Genomic DNA, 15,916 nt, shown 5'->3' on the forward strand with positions numbered 1-15,916 from the left:
GCCTCCTTCTCTGTTTTCTGCCGCTTTCTCTGTTTTCTGACTCTTTCGCTGCTTTCTGCATCTTTCTCTGCTTTCTGTCTGTTTCTCTGCTTTCTGTCTTTTTCTCTGCTTTCTGTCTCTTTCTCCACTTTCTGTCTCTATCTCTGCTTTCTGTCTCTTTCTCCGCTTTCTATCTCTTTCTCCGCTGCATTCTCTTTGTCTGCAATCAGTCTCTTTCTCTGTTTTCTGACTCGTTCTCCGCTTTCTGTCTCTTTCTCCGCTTTCTGTCTCTTTCTCTGCTTTCTGTCCCTTTCCCTGCTTTCTGTCTCTTTCTCCACTTTCTGTCTCTTTCTCCGCTTTCTGTCTCTTTCTCCGCTTTCTGTCTAATTCTCTGCTTTCTGTCTCTTTCTCTGTTTTCTGACACTTTCTCTGCTTTCTCTCTCTTTCTCTGCTCTCTATCTCTTTCTCTGCTTTCGTCTCTTTCTCTGCAATCTGTCTCTTTCGCTGTTTTCTGTCTCTTTCTCTGCTTTCTGTCTCCTTCTCTGCTTTCTGTCTCTTTCTCTGCTTTCTGTCTCTTTCTCTGCTTTCTGTCTCTTTCTCCGCTTCAGTCTCTTTCTCCGCTTTCTGTCTCTTTCTCCGCTTCAGTCTCTTTCTCTGCAATATGCCTCCTTCTCTGTTTTCTGCAGCTTTCTCTGTTTTCTGACTCTTTCGCTGCTTTCTGCATCTTTCTCTGCTTTCTCTCTGTTTCTCTGCTTTCTGTCTTTTTCTCTGCTTTCTGTCTCTTTCTCCACTTTCTGTCTCTATCTCTGCTTTCTGTCTCTTTCTCTGCAATCTGACACTTTCTCTGCAATCTGTCGCTTTCTCTGCTTTCTGTCTCTTTCTCTGATTTCTGACTCTTTCTCTGCTTTCTGCCTCTATCTCTGTTTTCTGTCTCTTTCTCTGCTTTCTTTGTCTTTCTCTGCTTTCTGTCCCTTTCTCTGCTTTCTGTCTCTTTCTCTGCTTTCTGCCGCTTTCTCTGCTTTCTGACTCTTTCTCTGCTTTCTGTCTCTTTCTCCTCTTTCTGTGTCTTTCTCCGCTTCAGTCTCTTTCTCTGCAATATGCCTCCTTCTCTGTTTTCTGCCTCTTTCACTGTTTTCTGACTCATTATCCGCTTTCGGTTTCTTTCTCCGCTTTCTGTCTCTTTCTCCGCTTTCTGTCTCTTTCTTCGCTTCAGTCTCTTTCTCTGCTTTCTGTCTCTTTCTCTGTTTTCTGTCTGTTTCTCTGCTTTCTGTATCTTTCCCTGCTTTCTGTCTCATTCTCTGCTTTCTGTCTCTTTCTCCACTTCAGTCTCTTTGTCTGCAATCTGTCTCTTTCTCCGCTTTCTGTCTCTTTCTCTGCTTTCTGTCTCTTTCTCTGCTTTCTGTCCCTTTCCCTGCTTTCTGTCTCTTTCCCTGCTTTATGTCTCTTTCTCCACTTTCCGTCTATTTCTCCGCTTTCTGTCTCTTTCTCCGCTTTCTGTCTAATTCTCTGCTTTCTGTCTCTTTCTCTGTTTTCTGACACTTTCTCTGCTTTCTGTCTCTTTCTCTGCTTTCTATCTCTTTCTCTGCTTTCGTCTCTGTCTCTGCAATCTGTCTCTTTCTCTGACTTCAGTCTCTTTCGCTGCAATCTGTCGCTTTCTCTGCTTTCTGTCTCTTTCTCTGCAATCTGACACTTTCTCTGCAATCTGTCGCTTTCTCTGCTTTCTGTCTCTTTCTCTGATTTCTGACTCTTTCTCTGCTTTCTGCCTCTTTCTCTGTTTTCTGTCTCTTTCTCTGCTTTCTTTGTCTTTCTCTGCTTTCTGCCGCTTTCTCTGCTTTCTGACTCTTTCTCTGCTTTCTGTCTCTTTCTCCTCTTTCTGTGTCTTTCTCCGCTTCAGTCTCTTTCTCTGCAATATGCCTCCTTCTCTGTTTTCTGCCTCTTTCCCTGTTTTCTGACTCATTATCCGCTTTCGGTTTCTTTCTCCGCTTTCTGTCTCTTTCTCCGCTTTCTGTCTCTTTCTTCGCTTCAGTCTCTTTCTCTGCTTTCTGTCTCTTTCTCTGTTTTCTGTCTCTTTCTCTGCTTTCTGTATCTTTCCCTGCTTTCTGTCTCATTCTCTGCTTTCTGTCTCTTTCTCCACTTCAGTCTCTTTGTCTGCAATCTGCCTCTTTCTCTACTTTCTGCCTCTTTCTCTGCTTTCTGTCTCTTTCTCTGCTTTCGGTCCCTTTCTCTGCTTTCTGTCTATTTCCCTGCTTTCTGTCGCTTTCTCTGCATTCTGTCTCTTTCTCTGCTTTCTGCCCCTTTCCCTGCTTTCTGTCTCTTTCCCTGCTTTATGTCTCTTTCTCCACTTTCTGTCTCTTTCTCCGCTTTCTGTCTCTTTCTCCGCTTTCTGTCTAATTCTCTGCTTTCTGTCTCTTTCTCTGTTTTCTGACACTTTCTCTGCTTTCTGTCTCTTTCTCTGCTTTCTATCTCTTTCTCTGCTTTCGTCTCTTTCTCTGCAATCTGTCTCATTCTCTGATTTCAGTCTCTTTCGCTGCAATCTGTCGCTTTCTCTGCTTTCTGTCTCTTTCTCTGCAATCTGACACTTTCTCTGCAATCTGTCGCTTTCTCTGCTTTCTGTCTCTTTCTCTGATTTCTGACTCTTTCTCTGCTTTCTGCCTCTTTCTCTGTTTTCTGTCTCTTTCTCTGCTTTCTGTGTCTTTCTCTGCCTTCTGTCTCTTTCTCTGCTTTCTGTCTCTTTCTCTGCTTTCTGCCGCTTTCTCTGCTTTCTGACTCTTTCTATGCTTTCTGTCTCTTTCTCCTCTTTCTGTGTCTTTCTCCGCTTCAGTCTCTTTCTCTGCAATATGCCTCCTTCTCCGTTTTCTGCCTCTTTCCCTGTTTTCTGACTCTTTATCCGCTTTCGGTTTCTTTCTCCGCTTTCTGTCTCTTTCTCCGCTTTCTGTCTCTTTCTTCGCTTCAGTCTCTTTCTCTGCTTTCTGAATCTTTCTCTGATTTCAGTCTCTTTCGCTGCAATCTGGCGCTTTCTCTGCTTTCTGTCTCTTTCTCTGCAATCTGACACTTTCTCTGCAATCTGTCGCTTTCTCTGCTTTCTGTCTCTTTCTCTGATTTCTGACTCTTTCTCTGCTTTCTGCCTCTTTCTCTGTTTTCTGTCTCTTTCTCTGCCTTCTGTGTCTTACTCTGCTTTCTGTCCCTTTCTCTGCTTTCTGTCTCTTTCTCTGCTTTCTGCCGCTTTCTCTGCTTTCTGACTCTTTCTCTGCTTTCTGTCTCTTTCTCCGCTTTCTGTGTCTTTCTCCGCTTCAGTCTCTTTCTCTGCAATATGCCTCCTTCTCTGTTTTCTGCCTCTTTCCCTGTTTTCTGACTCCTTATCCGCTTTGGGTTTCTTTCTCCGCTTTCTGTCTCTTTCTCCGGTTTCTGTCTCTTTCTTCGCTTCAGTCTCTTTCTCTGCTTTCTGTCTCTTTCTCTGTTTTCTGTCTCTTTCTCTGCTTTCTGTATCTTTCCCCGCTTTCTGTCTAATTCTCTGCTTTCTGTCTCTTTCTCCACTTCAGTCTCTTTGTCTGCAATCTGCCTCTTTCTCTCCTTTCTGCCTCTTTCTCTGCTTTCTGTCTCTTTCTCTGCTTTCTGTCCCTTTCTCTGCTTTCTGTCTCTTTCCCTGCTTTCTGTCTCAGTCTCCGCTTTCTGTCTCTTTCTCCGCTTTCTGTCTCTTTCTCCGCTTTCTGTCTCTTTCTCTGCTTTCTGTCTCTTTCTCTGCTTTCTGTCTCCTTCTCTGTTTACTGTCTCTTTCTCTGGTTTCTGACTCTTTCCCTGCAATTTATCTCTTTCACTGATTTCTGTCTCTTTCCCTGCTTTTGAATCTTTCTCTGCTTCCTGAATCTTTCTCTGATTTCTGTCTCTTTCGCTGCAATCTGTCGCTTTCTCTGCTTTCTGTCTTTTTCTCTGCAATCTGTCGCTTTCTCTGCAATCTGTCGCTTTCTCTGCTTTCTGTCTCTTTCTCTGCTTTCTGCCTCATTCTCTGCTTTCTGGCACATTCTCCGCTTTCTGCCTCCTTCTCTACAATCTGTAGCTTTCTCTGCTTTCTGTCTCTTTCTCTGCTTTCTGTGTCTTTCTCTCTTTTCTGTCTCTTTCTCTGCTTTCTGCCTCTTTATCTGCTTTCTGTCTCTTTCTCTGCTTTCTGCCTCTTTCTCTGCTTTCTGTCGCTTTCTCTGCTTTCTGTCTCTTTCTCTGCTTTCTGCCTCTTTTTCTGCTTTCTGTCTCTTTCTCTGCTTTCTGCCTCTTTCTCAGCTTTCTGTCGCTTTCTCTGCTTTCTGTCTCTTTCTCTGCTTTCTGCCTCTTTTTCTGCTTTCTTTCTCTGCTTTCAGTCTCTTTCTCTGCTTTCTGTCACTTTCTCTGATTTTTGACTCTTTCTCTGCTTTCTGCCTCTTTCTCTGTTTTCTGTCTCTTTCATTGCTTTCTGTCTCTTTCTCTGCTTTCTGTCTCTTTCTCTGCTTTCTGCCGCTTTCTCTGCTTTCTGACTCTTTCTCTGCTTTCTGTCTCTTTCTCCTCTTTCTGCGTCTTTCTCTGCTTCAGTCTCTTTCTCTGCAATATGCCTCCTTCTCTGTTTTCTGCCTCTTTCCCTGTTTTCTGACTCTTTATCCACTTTCGGTTTCTTTCTCCGCTTTCTGTCTCTTTCTCCGCTTTCTGTCTCTTTCTTCGCTTCAGTCTCTTTCCCTGCTTTCTGTCTCTTTCTCTGTTTTCTGTCTCTTTCACTGCTTTCTGTATCTTTCCCTGCTTTCTGTCTCATTCTCTGCTTTCTGTCTCTTTCTCCACTTCAGTCTCTTTGTCTGCAATCTGCCTCTTTCTCTCCTTTCTGCCTCTTTCTCTGCTTTCTGTCTCTTTCTCTGCTTTCTGTCCCTTTCTCTGCTTTCTGTCTCTTTCCCTGCTTTCTGTCTCAGTCTCCACTTTCTGTCTCTTTCTCCGCTTTCTGTCTCTTTCTCCGCTTTCTGTCTCTTTCTCTGCTTTCTGTCTCTTTCTCTGCTTTCTGTCTCCTTCTCTGTTTACTGTCTCTTTCTCTGGTTTCTGACTCTTTCCCTGCAATTTATCTCTTTCACTGATTTCTGTCTCTTTCCCTGCTTTTGAATCTTTCTCTGCTTTCTGAATCTTTCTCTGATTTCTGTCTCTTTCGCTGCAATCTGTCGCTTTCTCTGCTTTCTGTCTTTTTCTCTGCAATCTGTCGCTTTCTCTGCAATCTGTCGCTTTCTCTGCTTTCTGTCTCTTTCTCTGCTTTCTGCCTCATTCTCTGCTTTCTGGCACATTCTCCGCTTTCTGCCTCCTTCTCTACAATCTGTAGCTTTCTCTGCTTTCTGTCTCTTTCTCTGCTTTCCGTGTCTATCTCTCTTTTCTGTCTCTTTCTCTGCTTTCTGCCTCTTTATCTGCTTTCTGTCTCTTTCTCTGCTTTCTGCCTCTTTCTCTGCTTTCTGTCGCTTTCTCTGCTTTCTGTCTCTCTCTGCTTTCTGCCTCTTTTTCTGCTTTCTGTCTCTTTCTCTGCTTTCTGCCTCTTTCTCTGCTTTCTGTCGCTTTCTCTGCTTTCTGTCTCTTTCTCTGCTTTCTGCCTCTTTTTCTGCTTTCTTTCTCTGCTTTCAGTCTCTTTCTCTGCTTTCTGTCACTTTCTCTGATTTTTGACTCTTTCTCTGCTTTCTGCCTCTTTCTCTGTTTTCTGTCTCTTTCATTGCTTTCTGTCTCTTTCTCTGCTTTCTGTCTCTTTCTCTGCTTTCTGCCGCTTTCTCTGCTTTCTGACTCTTTCTCTGCTTTCTGTCTCTTTCTCCTCTTTCTGCGTCTTTCTCTGCTTCAGTCTCTTTCTCTGCAATATGCCTCCTTCTCTGTTTTCTGCCTCTTTCCCTGTTTTCTGACTCTTTATCCACTTTCGGTTTCTTTCTCCGCTTTCTGTCTCTTTCTCCGCTTTCTGTCTCTTTCTTCGCTTCAGTCTCTTTCCCTGCTTTCTGTCTCTTTCTCTGTTTTCTGTCTCTTTCACTGCTTTCTGTATCTTTCCCTGCTTTCTGTCTCATTCTCTGCTTTCTGTCTCTTTCTCCACTTCAGTCTCTTTGTCTGCAATCTGCCTCTTTCTCTCCTTTCTGCCTCTTTCTCTGCTTTCTGTCTCTTTCTCTGCTTTCTGTCCCTTTCTCTGCTTTCTGTCTCTTTCCCTGCTTTCTGTCTCAGTCTCCGCTTTCTGTCTCTTTCTCCGCTTTCTGTCTCTTTCTCCGCTTTCTGTCTCTTTCTCTGCTTTCTGTCTCCTTCTCTGTTTCCTGTCTCTTTCTCTGCTTTCTGACTCTTTCTCTTCAATTTATCTCTTTCACTGATTTCTGTCTCTTTCCCTGCTTTTGAATCTTTCTCTGCTTTCTGAATCTTTCTCTGATTTCTGTCTCTTTCGCTGCAATCTGTCGCTTTCTCTGCTTTCTGTCTTTTTCTCTGCAATCTGTCGCTTTCTCTGCAATCTGTCACTTTCTCTGCTTTCTGTCTCTTTCTCTGCTTTCTGCCTCATTCTCTGCTTTCTGGCACATTCACCGCTTTCTGCCTCCTTCTCTACAATCTATAGCTTTCTCTGCTTTCTGTCTCTTTCTCTGCTTTCTGTGTCTTTCTCTCTTTTCTGTCTCTTTCTCTGCTTTCTGCCTCTTTATCTGCTTTCTGTCTCTTTCTCTGCTTTCTGCCTCTTTCTCTGCTTTCTGTCGCTTTCTCTGCTTTCTGTCTCTTTCTCTGCTTTCTGCCTCTTTTTCTGCTTTCTGTCTCTTTCTCTGCTTTCTGCCTCTTTCTCTGCTTTCTGTCGCTTTCTCTGCTTTCTGTCTCTTTCTCTGCTTTCTGCCTCTTTTTCTGCTATCTTTCTCTGCTTTCAGTCTCTTTCTCTGCTTTCTGCCTCTTTCTCTGCTTTCTGCCTCTTTCTCTGCTTTCTGTCTGTTTCTCTGCTTTCCATCTCTTTCTCTGCTTTCTGTCGCGTTCTCTGCTTTCTGTCTCTATCCCAGCTTTCTGTCTCTTTCTCTGCTTTCTGCCTCTTTCTCTGCTTTCTGTCTGTTTCTCTGCTTTCCATCTCTTTCTCTGCTTTCTGTCGCGTTCTCTGCTTTCTGTCTCTATCCCAGCTTTCTGTCTCTTTCTCTGCTCTCTGGCACGTTCTCTGCTTTCTGACACTTTCTCTGCTTTCTGTCTCTTTCTCTGCTTTCTGGCACTTTCTCTGCTTTCTGACACTTTCTCTGCTTTCTTTCACTTTCTCTGCTTTCTGTCTCTTTCTCTGCTTTCTGACTCTTTCTCTGCTTTCTGTCTCTTTCTCTGCTTTCTGTCGCTTTCTCTGCTTTCGTCTCTTTCTCTGCAATCTATCTCTTTCGCTAATTTCTGTCTCTTTCCCTGCTTTTGAATCTTTCCCTGCTTTCTGAATCTTTCTCTGATTTCTGTCTCTTTCGCTGCAATCTGTCGCTTTCTCTGCTTTCTGTCTCCTTCTCTGCTTTCTGTCTCTTTCTCTGCTTTCTGTCTCTTTCTCCGCTTTCTGTGTCTTTCTCCGCTTCAGTCTCTTTCTCTGCAATATGCCTCCTTCTCTGTTTTCTGCCTCTTTCCCTGTTTTCTGACTCTTTATCCGCTTTCTGTCTCTTTCTCCGCTTTCTGTCTCTTTCTCCGCTTTCTGTCTCTTTCTTCGCTTCAGTCTCTTTCTCTGCTTTCTGTCTCTTTCTCTGTTTTCTGTCTCTTTCTCCGCTTTCTGTCTCTTTCTCCACTTCAGTCTCTTTGTCTGCAATCTGCCTCTTTCTCTCCTTTCTGCCTCTTTCTCTGCTTTCTGTCTCTTTCTCTGCTTTCTGTCCCTTTCTCTGCTTTCTGTCTCTTTCCCTGCTTTCTGTCTCAGTCTCCGCTTTCTGTCTCTTTCTCCGCTTTCTGTCTCTTTCTCTGCTTTCTGTCTCTTTCTCTGCTTTCTGTCTCCTTCTCTGTTTACTGTCTCTTTCTCTGCTTTCTGTCTCTTTCTCTGCTTTCTGTCTCTTTCTCTGCTTTCTGCCGCTTTCTCTGCTTTCTGTCTCTTTCTCTGCTTTCTGTCTCTTTCTCTGCTTTCTGTCTCCTTCTCTGTTTACTGTCTCTTTCTCTGCTTTCTGTCTCTTTCTCTGCTTTCTGTCTCCTTCTCTGTTTACTGTCTCTTTCTCTGCTTTCTGACTCTTTCTCTGATTTCTGTCTCTTTCTCTGCAATCTGTCGCTTTCTCTGCTTTCTGTCTCTTTCTCTGCTTTCTGCCTCTTTCTCTGCTTTCTGGCACATTCTCCGCTTTCTGTCTCTTTCTCTACAATCTGTAGCTTTCTCTGCTTTCTGTCTCTTTCTCTGTTTTCTGTCGCTTTCTATGCATTCTGTCTCTTTCTCTGCTTTCTGTCTCTTTCTCTGCTTTCTGTCTCCTTCTCTGTTTACTGTCTCTTTCTCTGCTTTCTGTCTCTTTCTCTGCTTTCTGTCTCTTTCTCTGCTTTCTGCCGCTTTCTCTGCTTTCTGTCTCTTTCTCTGCTTTCTGTCTCTTTCTCTGCTTTCTGTCTCCTTCTCTGTTTACTGTCTCTTTCTCTGCTTTCTGTCTGTTTCTCTGCTTTCCATCTCTTTCTCTGCTTTCTGTCGCGTTCTCTGCTTTCTGTCTCTATCCCAGCTTTCTGTCTCTTTCTCTGCTTTCTGCCTCTTTCTCTGCTTTCTGTCTGTTTCTCTGCTTTCCATCTCTTTCTCTGCTTTCTGTCGCGTTCTCTGCTTTCTGTCTCTATCCCAGCTTTCTGTCTCTTTCTCTGCTCTCTGGCACGTTCTCTGCTTTCTGACACTTTCTCTGCTTTCTGTCTCTTTCTCTGCTTTCTGGCACTTTCTCTGCTTTCTGACACTTTCTCTGCTTTCTTTCACTTTCTCTGCTTTCTGTCTCTTTCTCTGCTTTCTGACTCTTTCTCTGCTTTCTGTCTCTTTCTCTGCTTTCTGGCACTTTCTCTGCTTTCTGACACTTTCTCTGCTTTCTTTCACTTTCTCTGCTTTCTGTCTCTTTCTCTGCAATCTATCTCTTTCGCTGATTTCTGTCTCTTTCCCTGCTTTTGAATCTTTCCCTGCTTTCTGAATCTTTCTCTGATTTCTGTCTCTTTCGCTGCAATCTGTCGCTTTCTCTGCTTTCTGTCTCCTTCTCTGCTTTCTGTCTCTTTCTCTGCTTTCTGTCTCTTTCTCCGCTTTCTGTGTCTTTCTCCGCTTCAGTCTCTTTCTCTGCAATATGCCTCCTTCTCTGTTTTCTGCCTCTTTCCCTGTTTTCTGACTCTTTATCCGCTTTCTGTCTCTTTCTCCGCTTTCTGTCTCTTTCTCCGCTTTCTGTCTCTTTCTTCGCTTCAGTCTCTATCTCTGCTTTCTGTCTCTTTCTCTGTTTTCTGTCTCTTTCTCCGCTTTCTGTCTCTTTCTCCACTTCAGTCTCTTTGTCTGCAATCTGCCTCTTTCTCTCCTTTCTGCCTCTTTCTCTGCTTTCTGTCTCTTTCTCTGCTTTCTGTCCCTTTCTCTGCTTTCTGTCTCTTTCCCTGCTTTCTGTCTCAGTCTCCGCTTTCTGTCTCTTTCTCCGCTTTCTGTCTCTTTCTCTGCTTTCTGTCTCTTTCTCTGCTTTCTGTCTCCTTCTCTGTTTACTGTCTCTTTCTCTGCTTTCTGTCTCTTTCTCTGCTTTCTGTCTCTTTCTCTGCTTTCTGCCGCTTTCTCTGCTTTCTGTCTCTTTCTCTGCTTTCTGTCTCTTTCTCTGCTTTCTGTCTCCTTCTCTGTTTACTGTCTCTTTCTCTGCTTTCTGTCTCTTTCTCTGCTTTCTGTCTTCTTCTCTGTTTACTGTCTCTTTCTCTGCTTTCTGACTCTTTCTCTGACTTCTGTCTCTTTCTCTGCAATCTGTCGCTTTCTCTGCTTTCTGTCTCTTTCTCTGCTTTCTGCCTCTTTCTCTGCTTTCTGGCACATTCTCCGCTTTCTGTCTCTTTCTCTACAATCTGTAGCTTTCTCTGCTTTCTGTCTCTTTCTCTGTTTTCAGTCGCTTTCTATGCATTCTGTCTCTTTCTCTGCTTTCTGTCTCTTTCTCTGCTTTCTGTCTCCTTCTCTGTTTACTGTCTCTTTCTCTGCTTTCTGTCTCTTTCTCTGCTTTCTGTCTCTTTCTCTGCTTTCTGCCGCTTTCTCTGCTTTCTGTCTCTTTCTCTGCTTTCTGTCTCTTTCTCTGCTTTCTGTCTCCTTCTCTGTTTACTGTCTCTTTCTCTGCTTTCTGTCTGTTTCTCTGCTTTCCATCTCTTTCTCTGCTTTCTGTCGCGTTCTCTGCTTTCTGTCTCTATCCCAGCTTTCTGTCTCTTTCTCTGCTTTCTGCCTCTTTCTCTGCTTTCTGTCTGTTTCTCTGCTTTCCATCTCTTTCTCTGCTTTCTGTCGCGTTCTCTGCTTTCTGTCTCTATCCCAGCTTTCTGTCTCTTTCTCTGCTCTCTGGCACGTTCTCTGCTTTCTGACACTTTCTCTGCTTTCTGTCTCTTTCTCTGCTTTCTGGCACTTTCTCTGCTTTCTGACACTTTCTCTGCTTTCTTTCACTTTCTCTGCTTTCTGTCTCTTTCTCTGCTTTCTGACTCTTTCTCTGCTTTCTGTCTCTTTCTCTGCTTTCTGTCGCTTTCTCTGCTTTCGTCTCTTTCTCTGCAATCTATCTCTTTCGCTGATTTCTGTCTCTTTCCCTGCTTTTGAATCTTTCCCTGCTTTCTGAATCTTTCTCTGATTTCTGTCTCTTTTGCTGCAATCTGTCGCTTTCTCTGCTTTCTGTCTCTTTCTCCGCTTTCGGTGTCTTTCTCCGCTTCAGTCTCCTTCTCTGCAATATGCCTCCTTCTCTGTTTTCTGCCTCTTTCCCTGTTTTCTGACTCTTTATCCGCTTTCTGTCTCTTTCTCCGCTTTCTGTCTCTTTCTCCGCTTTCTGTCTCTTTCTTCGCTTCAGTCTCTTTCTCTGCTTTCTGTCTCTTTCTCTGTTTTCTGTCTCTTTCTCCGCTTTCTGTCTCTTTCTCCACTTCAGTCTCTTTGTCTGCAATCTGCCTCTTTCTCTCCTTTCTGCCTCTTTCTCTGCTTTCTGTCTCTTTCTCTGCTTTCTGTCCCTTTCTCTGCTTTCTGTCTCTTTCCCTGCTTTCTGTCTCAGTCTCCGCTTTCTGTCTCTTTCTCCGCTTTCTGTCTCTTTCTCTGCTTTCTGTCTCTTTCTCTGCTTTCTGTCTCCTTCTCTGTTTACTGTCTCTTTCTCTGCTTTCTGTCTCTTTCTCTGCTTTCTGTCTCTTTCTCTGCTTTCTGCCGCTTTCTCTGCTTTCTGTCTCCTTCTCTGCTTTCTGTCTCTTTCTCTGCTTTCTGTCTCCTTCTCTGTTTACTGTCTCTTTCTCTGCTTTCTGTCTCTTTCTCTGCTTTCTGTCTCCTTCTCTGTTTACTGTCTCTTTCTCTGCTTTCTGACTCTTTCTCTGATTTCTGTCTCTTTCTCTGCAATCTGTCGCTTTCTCTGCTTTCTGTCTCTTTCTCTGCTTTCTGCCTCTTTCTCTGCTTTCTGGCACATTCTCCGCTTTCTGTCTCTTTCTCTACAATCTGTAGCTTTCTCTGTTTTCTGTCTCTTTCTCTGTTTTCCGTCGCTTTCTATGCATTCTGTCTCTTTCTCTGCTTTCTGTCTCTTTCTCTGCTTTCTGTCTCCTTCTCTGTTTACTGTCTCTTTCTCTGCTTTCTGACACTTTCTCTGCTTTCTGCCTCTTTCTCTGTTGTCTGTCTCTTTCTCTGCTTTCTGTGCCTTTCTCTGTTTTCTGTCTCTTTCTCTGCTTTCTGCCTCTTTCTCTGCTTTCTGGCACTTTCTCTGCTTTCTGCCTCTTTCTCTGTTTTCTGTCGCTTTCTATGCATTCTGTCTCTTTCTCTGCTTTCTGCCTCTTTCTCTGCTTTCTGTCGCTTTCTCTGCTTTCTGTCTCTTTCTCTGCTCTCTGCCCCTTTCTCTGCTCTTTTTCTCTATCTCTGCTTTCTGTCTCTTCCTTTGCTTTCTGCCTCTTTCTCTGCTTTCTGTCCCTTTCTCTGCTTTCTGTCTCTTTCTCTGCTTTCTGACGCTTTCTCTGCTTTCTGTCTCTTTCTCTGCTTTCTGTCGCTTTCTCTGCTTTCGTCTCTTTCTCTGCAATCTATCTCTTTCGCTGATTTCTGTCTCTTTCCCTGCTTTTGAATCTTTCCCTGCTTTCTGAATCTTTCTCTGATTTCTGTCTCTTTCGCTGCAATCTGTCGCTTTCTCTGCTTTCTGTCTCCTTCTCTGCTTTCTGTCTCTTTCTCTGCTTTCTGTCTCTTTCTCTGCTTTCTGTGTCTTTCTCCGCTTCAGTCTCTTTCTCTGCAATATGCCTCCTTCTCTGTTTTCTGCCTCTTTCCCTGTTTTCTGACTCTTTATCCGCTTTCTGTCTCTTTCTCCGCTTTCTGTCTCTTTCTCCGCTTTCTGTCTAATTCTCTGCTTTCTGTCTCTTTCTCTGTTTTCTGACACTTTCTCTGCTTTCTCTCTCTTTCTCTGCTCTCTATCTCTTTCTCTGCTTTCGTCTCTTTCTCTGCAATCTGTCTCTTTCGCTGTTTTCTGTCTCTTTCTCTGCTTTCTGTCTCCTTCTCTGCTTTCTGTCTCTTTCTCTGCTTTCTGTCTCTTTCTCTGCTTTCTGTCTCTTTCTCCGCTTCAGTCTCTTTCTCTGCAATATGCCTCCTTCTCTGTTTTCTGCCGCTTTCTCTGTTTTCTGACTCTTTCGCTGCTTTCTGCATCTTTCTCTGCTTTCTCTCTGTTTCTCTGCTTTCTGTCTTTTTCTCTGCTTTCTGTCTCTTTCTCCACTTTCTGTCTCTATCTCTGCTTTCTGTCTCTTTCTCCGCTTTCTATATCTTTCTCCGCTGCATTCTCTTTCTCTGCAATCAGTCTCTTTCTCAGTTTTCTGACTCGTTCTCCGCTTTCTGTCTCTTTCTCCGCTTTCTGTCTCTTTCTCTGCTTTCTGTCTCTTTCTCTGCTTTCTGTCCCTTTCCCTGCTTTCTGTCTCTTTCCCTGCTTTATGTCTCTTTCTCCACTTTCTGTCTCTTTCTCCGCTTTCTGTCTCTTTCTCCGCTTTCTGTCTAATTCTCTGCTTTCTGTCTCTTTCTCTGTTTTCTGACACTTTCTCTGCTTTCTGTCTCTTTCTCTGCTTTCTATCTCTTTCTCTGCTTTCGTCTCTGTCTCTGCAATCTGTCTCTTTCTCTGATTTCAGTCTCTTTCGCTGCAATCTGTCGCTTTCTCTGCTTTCTGTCACTTTCTCTGCAATCTGACACTTTCTCTGCAATCTGTCGCTTTCTCTGCTTTCTGTCTCTTTCTCTGATTTCTGACTCTTTCTCTGCTTTCTGCCTCTTTCTCTGTTTTCTGTCTCTTTCTCTGCTTTCTGTGTCTTTCTCTGCTTTCTGTCCCTTTCTCTGCTTTCTGTCTCTTTCTCTGCTTTCTGCCGCTTTCTCTGCTTTCTGACTCTTTCTCTGCTTTCTGTCTCTTTCTCCGCTTTCTGTGCCTTTCTCCGCTTCAGTCTCTTTCTCTGCAATATGCCTCCTTCTCTGTTTTCTGCCACTTTCCCTGCTTTCTGACTCTTTATCCGCTTTCGGTTTCTTTCTCCGCTTTCTGTCTCTTTCTCCGCTTTCTGTCTCTTTCTTCGCTTCAGTCTCTTTCTCTGCTTTCTGTCTCTTTCTCTGTTTTCTGTCTCTTTCTCTGCTTTCTGTATCTTTCCCTGCTTTCTGTCTCATTCTCTGCTTTCTGTCTCTTTCTCCACTTCAGTCTCTTTGTCTGCAATCTGCCTCTTTCTCTCCTTTCTGCCTCTTTCTCTGCTTTCTGTCTCTTTCTCTGCTTTCTGACCCTTTCTCTGCTTTCTGTCTCTTTCCCTGCTTTCTGTCTCTTTCTCTGCATTCTGTCTCTTTCTCTGCTTTCTGTCCCTTTCCCTGCTTTCTGTCTCTTTCCCTGCTTTATGTCTCTTTCTCCACTTTCTGTCTCTTTCTACGCTTTCTGTCTCTTTCTCCGCTTTCTGTCTAATTCTCTGCTTTCTGTCTCTTTCTCTGTTTTCTGACACTTTCTCTGCTTTCTGTCTCTTTCTCTGCTTTCTATCTCTTTCTCTGCTTTCGTCTCTTTCTCTGCAATCTGTCTCTTTCTCTGATTTCAGTCTCTTTCGCTGCAATCTGTCGCTTTCTCTGCTTTCTGTCTCTTTCTCTGCAATCTGACACTTTCTCTGCAATCTGTCGCTTTCTCTGCTTTCTGTCTCTTTCTCTGATTTCTGACTCTTTCTCTGCTTTCTGCCTCTTTCTCTGTTTTCTGTCTCTTTCTCTGCTTTCTGTGTCTTACTCTGCTTTCTGTCTCTTTCTCTGCTTTCTGTCTCTTTCTCTGCTTTCTGCCGCTTTCTCTGCTTTCTGACTCTTTCTCTGCTTTCTGTCTCTTTCTCCTCTTTCTGTGTCTTTCTCCGCTTCAGTCTCTTTCTCTGCAATATGCCGCCTTCTCTGTTTTCTGCCTCTTTCCCTGTTTTCTGACTCTTTATCCGCTTTCGGTTTCTTTCTCCGCTTTCTGTCTCTTTCTCCGCTTTCTGTCTCTTTCTTCGCTTCAGTCTCTTTCTCTGCTTTCTGAATCTTTCTCTGATTTCAGTCTCTTTCGCTGCAATCTGTCGCTTTCTCTGCTTTCTGTCTCTTTCTCTGCTTTCTGTCTCTTTCTCTGCTTTCTGTCTCTTTCTCCGCTTCAGTCTCTTTCTCTGCTTTCTGTCTCTTTCTCCGCTTCAGTCTCTTTCTCTGCAATATGCCTCCTTCTCTGTTTTCTGCCGCTTTCTCTGTTTTCTGACTCTTTCGCTGCTTTCTGCATCTTTCTCTGCTTTCTGTCTGTTTCTCTGCTTTCTGTCTTTTTCTCTGCTTTCTGTCTCTTTCTCCACTTTCTGTCTCTATCTCTGCTTTCTGTCTCTTTCTCCGCTTTCTATCTCTTTCTCCGCTGCATTCTCTTTCTCTGCAATCAGTCTCTTTCTCTGTTTTCTGACTCGTTCTCCGCTTTCTGTCTCTTTCTCCGCTTTCTGTCTCTTTCTCTGCTTTCTGTCTCTTTCTCTGCTTTCTGTCCCTTTCCCTGCTTTCGGTTTCTTTCTCCGCTTTCTGTCTCTTTCTCCGCTTTCTGTCTCTTTCTTCGCTTCAGTCTCTTTCTCTGCTTTCTGTCTCTTTCTCTGTTTTCTGTCTCTTTCTCTGCTTTCTGTATCTTTCCCTGCTTTCTGTCTCATTCTCTGCTTTCTGTCTCTTTCTTCACTTCAGTCTCTTTGTCTGCAATCTGCCTCTTTCTCTCCTTTCTGCCTCATTCTCTGCTTTCTGTCTCTTTCTCTGCTTTCTGACCCTTTCTCTGCTTTCTGTCTCTTTCCCTGCTTTCTGTCTCTTTCTCTGCATTCTGTCTCTTTCTCTGCTTTCTGTCCCTTTCCCTGCTTTCTGTCTCTTTCCCTGCTTTATGTCTCTTTCTCCACTTTCTGTCTCTTTCTCCGCTTTCTGTCTCTTTCTCCGCTTTCTGTCTAATTCTCTGCTTTCTGTCTCTTTCTCTGTTTTCTGACACTTTCTCTGCTTTCTGTCTCTTTCTCTGCTTTCTATCTCTTTCTCTGCTTTCGTCTCTTTCTCTGCAATCTGTCTCTTTCTCTGATTTCAGTCTCTTTCGCTGCAATCTGTCGCTTTCTCTGCTTTCTGTCTCTTTCTCTGCAATCTGACACTTTCTCTGCAATCTGTCGCTTTCTCTGCTTTCTGTCTCTTTCTCTGATTTCTGACTCTTTCTCTGCTTTCTGCCTCTTTCTCTGTTTTCTGTCTCTTTCTCTGCTTTCTGTGTCTTACTCTGCTTTCTGTCTCTTTCTCTGCTTTCTGTCTCTTTCTCTGCTTTCTGCCGCTTTCTCTGCTTTCTGACTCTTTCTCTGCTTTCTGTCTCTTTCTCCTCTTTCTGTGTCTTTCTCCGCTTCAGTCTCTTTCTCTGCAATATGCCGCCTTCTCTGTTTT

The sequence above is a fragment of the Heterodontus francisci genome, unplaced genomic scaffold, assembly GCF_036365525.1.
Source record: "Heterodontus francisci isolate sHetFra1 unplaced genomic scaffold, sHetFra1.hap1 HAP1_SCAFFOLD_255, whole genome shotgun sequence".
In the NCBI taxonomy this organism is placed as follows: domain Eukaryota; kingdom Metazoa; phylum Chordata; class Chondrichthyes; order Heterodontiformes; family Heterodontidae; genus Heterodontus; species Heterodontus francisci.